The 8,359-nt window shown below is 32.7% G+C and overlaps 1 pseudogene; it reads left to right on the forward strand.

The window, feature by feature from the left end:
• Positions 1–6,200, forward strand: part of LOC107879103 — a 79,148-nt pseudogene extending 72,948 nt beyond the window's left edge.
• The last annotated feature ends 2,159 nt before the right edge of the window (positions 6,201–8,359 follow it).

Here is an 8,359-nt window from a genome sequence, read left to right on the forward strand (position 1 = left end):
GTTGTTTTATTTTTTCTATTTCCTTTTTCCTATCTATTTCTTCATTTTCTCTCTCTATTCTTACCATTGCTGTCAATTTATCTTCTAATTTTAATTCTTCTTTTTCTAACATTAGATATAAATGTTCACCTATTTTCTTATATCTTCTTCCTAGATTAGAAAATACTATCTTTATTTTTAATCCTTCATGATTTTCATATATTTTTTCATCTATTATAAATTCTTCTTTGTTCATTTTATTGTGAATAGTTGATGTTGATATATATATTCTAAACTGTCTATTTGTGATTCTAATTTTGATATTTCATCTTTTTGTGTATTTATTAAATTTTCACTAACTCCGGCAAATATATTATAATGTAGTCTTTCTATTCTTATTTTTAATTCTTTACATTTTTCAGAAATAATTTGTTTTAATTCTTTGTATTTCTGCACTTTATTCATTTAAACCCTATTTATAATATCTTGGTGGATATCTAAATCTAATTTTATCATAATTAGGTGGATGTGTCTCATTCTTCTAGATTTTAAATGGATTATTAATTTTGCTTCAATACTAGATATTAAGGTAATTAGGGAGGCTAATCTTTGTGGGTTTTCTTTTGTTTCATTTAGACTTATATATTCTGAATAATTACTAATTAAAGATTCTTTAATTTTTCTAAAAGCTTCTCTATTTTAAAATCGTCTTCTCATAATTAATTCAATAAACATAGATAAATTCTAACATATCTAACATATATCTCACTGATTTACTTTTTAAAATATATGTATGCATGTAGGTATTGGTTATAGATGGGAAGATGCAGAGTGCAGAAGTTTATGAATTTATATACCATGAATGTCTCATTCATCCAACCCTCTTATGTCACCCAAAGTGAGTATTTAATTAATCATATATATGCATTTCTAACCTTACCTATAATGATGCCTTCAATTTGCTAACTTGCTAGATAGAATTATAATATTTAATTATTGGATTAGCTGTAACAGATAAGCTTCATAACTAATCCAAAACTGAATATTCTTAAAATTAGGTATAATAATAATGTTGAATTTTGCAGCCCCCAAAATGTGTTCATAATGGGAGGTGGTGAAGGGTCTGTAGCAAGGGAAGTTCTTAGGCACAAATCTATGGAGAAAATTATCATGTGCGACATTGATCAGGTATATTATTAGTACTTAGAAAAACAAAACTGAGTTATCGGAAATTCCAGAATCAAACTTTATCTTCTTTGTTCTTTTTTGTTGAAAGGTAAAGAGAAGTAGTTAAAGAAATAATGTTGTTACTAATAGACCTGCAATAAGACTATTGTTTTGTTTCTAGTAGATTAATATATACTTATTTTAATTTGTTGCAGGAGGTGGTTGATTTCTGCAACAAGCATCTAACAGCAAACCATGAGGCTTTTCGTAACAAGAAGTAACTTGGTCATTAACGATGCCAAGTATGGGTTATTTCTATCTTGCTTCCTTTTCTTTTTAATTCTCAAGAGTAAAATGTGTTCCCCGACAAGTCGATGGGGGACAAGTCGATCTATGTCCAAACGATCTTTCAATTATATACATAATTTGGGCCAAAGGTGTGTTCAGTATTTCTCATGTTCATTCATTAAATTTTTTAAAAATATTTTCTTTGTATAAACAAGCTCTTTAAAAATAAGAAAATTAATTTCCTTAATAAAATTAGAAAAAACTAGTGGCATTGTCTCCTCTAAGTCTCACAATCACCCACCCCTCAGTCACCCTCACCCCATCTCCACCACACCCTACCCCTTATCCCTATCCCACCCCCATCCCATCACAACATCCTTGACCCTACCTCTATCCGGTGGGCAATTGGAATGATTATACAATTCACATATGTAAACTGTAATACCCTAATCGTTTCTTAAGCCTAAATCCATCTTTTGAGTGAATATGGATGACTTCCAAATTGATTTTTGTTTATATCACATTGTATTTCCCTAAATTCTAATTTCTATGATATGGAGAATTGGATAAGCTTTCCATTGACATCAGATTCACCCAAATCGGACACCCAGTGAGGAAGTTAAAGCCATTTTGTAATTCTCTGAGACTCTAACCAATAGTGCAACCATGAATCAAGCTCTCAAGAAATAAATTATAGTGATTTGGTTGTTTTCTAAAGGATGGTACATATTAAGGACTTAAAGATGTCCTAACGATTGGGCGAATCAAAACATTCCTTACCGATTGAATTCTTGGGAAGGATATTGGTATAGTCAACTTCAAATGAGTATATCTCTCATTATATTTGGAATTTTTGAGCTCATCACCTATCAAAAGATATATAATTTAATTAGCTTTCCAATGATACAAATTTCGTAAAAATCTAATATCGGAGCAAAGAGTTATGCCTATTTTACTCCAGCATGTCAAGCTGGAAAACGGTGATGACAGTTCTGACGGGCTGTCACGTTTCTGACGCCATTTTTGACGACGTCGTCACGTTCTGACGACATTTTTGATGACGTCGTCGACTTTGGGTAGAAAATCAAGAATTGGACCCTTTTTTGTGACGACCATTCATGACGACCTATCACGGACCTGGCGGCCTGTCACGGATGGCGTCAAGTATAATTTTCCAGCAACTCAAGGATGTTTTTAAAAGGGTATTTTGGTCTTTTCCACTCATTTTTAGCCTCTATACATATACTAGCAATGGATAAAACCTTCATTATCTCTCATTCTCTTCCAAGGAAAAGATCAAGAAACTAAGGTTTTCTTCTAAAATCCTAAATCAAATCTTCTCCAAGAAATTTAAGAATTTTCTAAAGATTTCACCAAGTTGTCCAAGAATCAAATTTTTCAAGTCAAAGGCATCAGGAAACTTAGCTCAAAAGTGTGAAGAAGAGTTCCTAACCAAGATTATTCATCTTAAATCCGTAATCCAAGGTATGTGGTGTTTGAACAAGAACACCTTTCGTTCTTGTGCCCAAAGATTCAATTTCTACTATTTAAATTCATGATTTTGCAAAGTGAGTTTACATCCAAATTACTTTATTAATGATTTATGATAGTTGAGCTATTCAAGATTGATACACATGACTATTTCATCATTTTATTTCTTAAATTGAGAACTTATGCCATGAGTTGAATATTGTTATTATGAGTTGATGATTTATGAATGATTTAAGATAAGAGTCATGATTTAAGCTTTTCTACGAGAAGTTTGATTATTGAATATATATATATATATATATTAATATTTGAGCTTGAGAGTCAAGAATGAGTTCTATGATGTTTTCTTGAAGTTTTTGATAATGACTATTTTACAATTTCCAAATTATGACTTGATATTTAATATTGTGAATTTCATGTTCTACCATGAGTTGGTATTTCAAGTGCTTTCAAGACATGTGTCAAGCTTTAAGCTTCCTTATGACAAATTGGATTATTGAGTATATTGACTCATAAGATTGAGTTGTTATAATGAGTCCTGATATTTCCTCAAAGTTATTGATGTTGCCATGACTAAATGAATTGATACATCTTGATATTGAGAAAGATTATTTGATTTTGAGTCGAGTTAGGAATCCACAGTTGTATATGATTTACCGATGAGATATATTAATGTTTTGGTCTTCATGATAGACCCATGAATTGATATTGATTAATGTGGATTTTCTAATGCGTTCTGAGCTGAGTCTGGGAGGAGTATTTAGCACCGAGCGAGAAATTTAGTATTTTTCCAAAACTACATGCCACCGTATGATTGATGTTGATAATTGTTGGCCAAAGGCCGAGTGTGGGATTGTGATTAAGAAATTGAGGTTGTACTCCTTGGCAAGAGTACGACACCCCCGCCAATGTGGGATTCTCTCCTTAGAAGGGCAATACGTTAGATCCATGCGGCTCACATGGTGTAGTTATGTCGGTTATAAGAAACTCCCAAGTCCATAATATTCCAAGTTTTCATGAGTTACTGAGTCACTCTAAGTCGTGATTTAAAGAGTTTGAGTTGAGTATAATGATTTATGAGATTTATAATGTGTGTACTATTATTGATGATTTATAAGGAATATATTTCAGTTAATTCAAGCGAAGAAAGTTATTATTGTCAGCATGTATGATTTTCATAATCATTTATGATATTATTTATAACGTTGCATTGCACCCCCACATACTCAGTACATTTCTTAAAGTACTAACCCCTATATATTTCTATATGCTACAGTGTCTTATAATGTAGGTGTAAGTTGTAGCGCAGATACCGCATTCAGTCAGTCCGCCGCTCCCATTCAGCAGGTGACGAGTCCTTTTGATTCGAGGGCTTGAGTTGGTTATACAGTTCGAGAAGTATTATATTTTTCTTATTTTAGTCGTATTAAGCTTAGATAGTTGGTAGTCATGAACCGGCTATCTAAAGTCAGTACCAGTAGAGGCTTCATAGACAGTCAGTAGAAGTTGATATATTTAGTTTCAGTTTCTTTGGTAAAAGTAGAGTTGTAATCTTGTAAAATTCATGTTTATATTGATCAAGTTTAGAGAAGTTCTATATTTTCACTGATTTTATATAGATTTAAGCATTTTATCCAGTTGTTTGCGAATTAAGCCAGTAGGAGGGTTAGCTTGGGGTCACTTGTGCCCCTAAGCACTATGTGAAGTCTCGGGACCTAAATTTTGAGGCGTTACATAAAAGAAATGAGAATTAATTTTTTTTGGGTTCAATATGCTTGTATAATCTTAAGAAAAGGAAAAAGAATTCAACAATGCTGCTCCCAACTTCCCTTATTTGTTCTTCTCTACATCATATCTTGGCTTCTGTAATTGAAGACCAAAAAAGAATCAGGCAAATTCTTATTGTTTTGTGTTACATATGTATGAATTATTTTAGAATAATATTTTTTAAATTATTTGTGTACCGAACACAAAAAACAACAACTTATTTTCTTCAAAATTCATTCCATGAAAAATATTTTTCTCCATACCAAACGCACCCCAATGTGGTGCACAGAAATTCAATGGTCCAACTATGTCACCATAGAAAGCCCATAATCCAGATCCATGAGATGATTAAAGTCATGTTAGGCTTAATTATATTGGGCTAAGACTTATGTGAGCATAAATTATTTTAAGTCTTGGTTTAGCCCTAATATTTTTAATTTACGGATGACCATGGGGTGGGGTTACATGGTTTAATTCGTGATCCAAGTTGGCTTTACATATCCTATGTTGTTGACTTACTGATTTGATTTTGTATGAATGAAGAGCTGAGCTAGAACAGAGGCAAGAAAAGTTTGATATTATAGTTGGGGATTTAGCTGATCCAGTTGAAGGAGGACCTTGTTACCAACTCTACACCAAATCTTTCTATGAAAATATCCTTAAACCTAAGATTGATGACACTGGCATCTTTGTTACTCAGGTTAGCTCTCATTATTCGTTGTTGTCATTATAACATCACTTCTATAGTATATCGACTCATATGAATTGAGTCAAAAATGTTATATGTATATATATTTACAAGTCATGCTCTAACTGGCTAGTTTATTAACAGGTTGGACCAGCAGGAGTTTTCACACATAAGGAAGATTTTTCATCCATTTATAACACAATCAAACAAGTTTTCAAATGTTAGTATTCATTTGGCTGCATCAATCTCTTTTTTTAAATAACTTGTGGTTTCCATAGTTAATTGACTTTGAATTTGACCACTTTTTTTATACAATTTATTATGTTGATTCAGATGTGTTGGCATATACAAATTATGTACCTTCTTTTGCTGATACTTGGGGATGGGTTATGGTTAGTACTGAGTATTAGATTTAATCCAAATTAAGAAATTAATTGGATATGGGTAGAGCAATAGTTCTAACAAATTTGACACTAATTACAGGCTTCTGATCAGCCATTTTGTCTTGATGCTGGAAAAATGGACAAGAAAATAGTAGAAAGAATTGAAGGGGAACTATTATATCTTAGTGGTTCTTCATTTTTCTCTTCCACCATCTTGAACAATACTATTACCAAAACGTAAACTCTATTAAACATTTCTTCTTGTTTTGATCAACAAAAGTCTTTCTTTCAAGCAATAATTCTTCTTATTTTTTTCATTTAAACAAAAATAATTTTAATAATATTTTAATGTTAACAGGCTAAAGAATGAGAGTCACGTGTACACTGAAGATGATGCGAGGTTCATTTATGGACATGGAGTGGCATTCAGAAATTAAGGCAAAAAGATTTTCCGGTGAGGAACTATATAGCCAAATGTTTGGGAAAGAAAGGAATATGAAAGTAGGGGGTAGGGTGTTGAACATTGAGAGTTCTCTCAAGTATATTTGTTGCTTAGTAGCTTTTGGTTTGATCAACAGCATATGCTTAGGCTTCTTATAGTTGTTCTATGACTATATATTTACTATTTCATGTAATGATACATATTTGAAAAGAAGAAAAATCTTTTCTTATCACAACATTTTTCTTGTTGTGTTTAGTTATAAGAACCTATGCATCCCTCCACGATTTATCACTATAACAAAATAGGAGCAATAAAGTAAATAGTGATTGTTGAGAAATAATAATTCCACTAGGATTAATATCCAAGATAAATAGCAAAATAAATGAATAATAATGAGATCAAATCTTTTAACGAGGTAATATATAATATTCAAACAGAGCAATATAATATCATTGATTATAATTTGATAGTGGAGTCTGTTTCTAACTAGTTATGTTGTATTCAAAGGAGACTACATATAACTTTATTAATGGTTGGAGATGTGAACAGAGAAGAAACCCTAGTCTGTCATCAGTACATTTTGAGTGTTAATCCTATTGAAATGGCCAATATAGCCTCTGGGCAGCCAATTTCCATGGGTGACCAATCATCTCTTATTTATACCATGGACAATCTTCCATTACTACTGATCTACCCAACCTACATTGCCATATAGTTCAAGACCCTTATCCCGACTAATGAACTATGCAAATTTTCTGAAATCTAATGGTGGCACCAGTGGCAATAACAAAATAACAAGAGGTGGACCAAATTCCTATTAGAAAACCAGATTACATAAATGGAGTTCCTCATGCCAGGTGGACACAAGATGAGGTCGATAGAATGAATATGATTGAAGGATTGCAATACACAGTTATTAGGAAGTTTTCTTAAGGATGGTCAAATTTAGATGACTCAGACTACAACTTCCCAAGAAACTCAATGTGAAAGAAGGATGTAATATTGGCTTACTGAGAAATCGTCACATATTAATGAGATTTGACAAAGCTGAAGATTTTGTTAATGTAATGTCTAAAAGTGTTTACTACATCAATGTTAAGGATGATTATTCATATTAGATGCACCTCTTCATTTACTATGCTAAATTTAAGTCTAATGAGGAAATAACACAGACAATGACCTGGATTTCTTTCCCAAATCTTAGTCTAACATACTTTGTGAAAGAATCATTGTTCTCATTAGCATCTGTGGTTAGTAAACCAATTCACCTGGATATGACTACTATGAACAAGACAAGACTTAGTTATGCTAGGGTTAGGGTGAGGGGGACCTACTGGCCACCCTTCCTAAATATGATGAGATGGAAATTATGAACTTAATAATAGAAGAATCAATAATTGAAAAGGTGAAGATTCAATATAACTTCCCACCCAAATACTGTAAAAAAAATATGCTACAAGGGCATGATGAACAAGATTGTAGAATTTTACATTCTGGGCTAAAAAAATGCATAAAGTGGATGATAATCAAGTCAACAACACTCACGTTAATAACCAGAACAAAGAAGAGGAGACTGGCAGATCAAGAGGACAAAGAAGAAGAAACTATAACCATGAACATAGGTGGAACCCTACTAGAAAAAGATTTCCTAATAAAGGATACCAAGGTGAGAAGGCTATTAACCATGAGAATATAAGCAATGCAAATCAGTTTTAATCTTTTATAAAAGAGGAAAAAAAACATGCATGAACATAATAGTTGACACGACCCAAATCGGAGCCTAGTCATGTCGGGTGCCTCAAGCCCAACCAGGACCAGAAACCACCCCCGATACCCAAACATAACTGCCTCACACTTTTTATTTGATAAAATTCTGATTTTATATAACAGAACAAAATAGAACAATCATAAATCAAATACAGTCATCCGGTGTCATCCCCAATACCAATACTAATGCCAAGGCTGGCACCAATACCGACACCGCCCATACCAACCCAAAGTAGTCCCACAAAGCCTCTATCTAAAAGTAAAACAATACCCGTCGGGACATGCCCCCGACCATAGCCAAAACCAAAGTCTATGACATGACAAAAGTATGTAGAGAAATCCATAACATGAAATGAAGCCTTCCAGAGTATGGAAGCTCACCACTTC

The sequence above is a fragment of the Capsicum annuum genome, chromosome 8, assembly GCF_002878395.1.
Source record: "Capsicum annuum cultivar UCD-10X-F1 chromosome 8, UCD10Xv1.1, whole genome shotgun sequence".
In the NCBI taxonomy this organism is placed as follows: Eukaryota; Viridiplantae; Streptophyta; class Magnoliopsida; order Solanales; family Solanaceae; genus Capsicum; species Capsicum annuum.